Consider the following 318-nt stretch of genomic DNA (forward strand, 5'->3'; position numbering starts at 1 on the left):
GGGAGGACAAAGTTGTTCACTTCCTGTCTTTCTCCAAGTCCAGGGAGTCTCCACCCACCCAGTGTGGGGGACCCAGGCTTGCACCTGCAGCTAGGGGTGGGGTGAGGTTGGTCTCCAGGCCTGGGGGACTGGGCGGGGTCAGTGACTGGAGGTAACTACCCAGCGGCGCATCAGTAGCCCCAGGTGTGGGCCGTGCGACTTGGGGTGGAGAGAAATTTGGGGCGCAAAAGGAAGCTGGCTCCGGAGCAGGTGGCGCTCGCAGTCCCAGCCAGTGGAGCCAATCGCGGGCGCAAGCGCAGCCTGGTGGCGACGGCGGTA

Source organism: Myotis brandtii, unplaced genomic scaffold (assembly GCF_000412655.1).
Source record: "Myotis brandtii unplaced genomic scaffold, ASM41265v1 scaffold266, whole genome shotgun sequence".
In the NCBI taxonomy this organism is placed as follows: domain Eukaryota; kingdom Metazoa; phylum Chordata; class Mammalia; order Chiroptera; family Vespertilionidae; genus Myotis; species Myotis brandtii.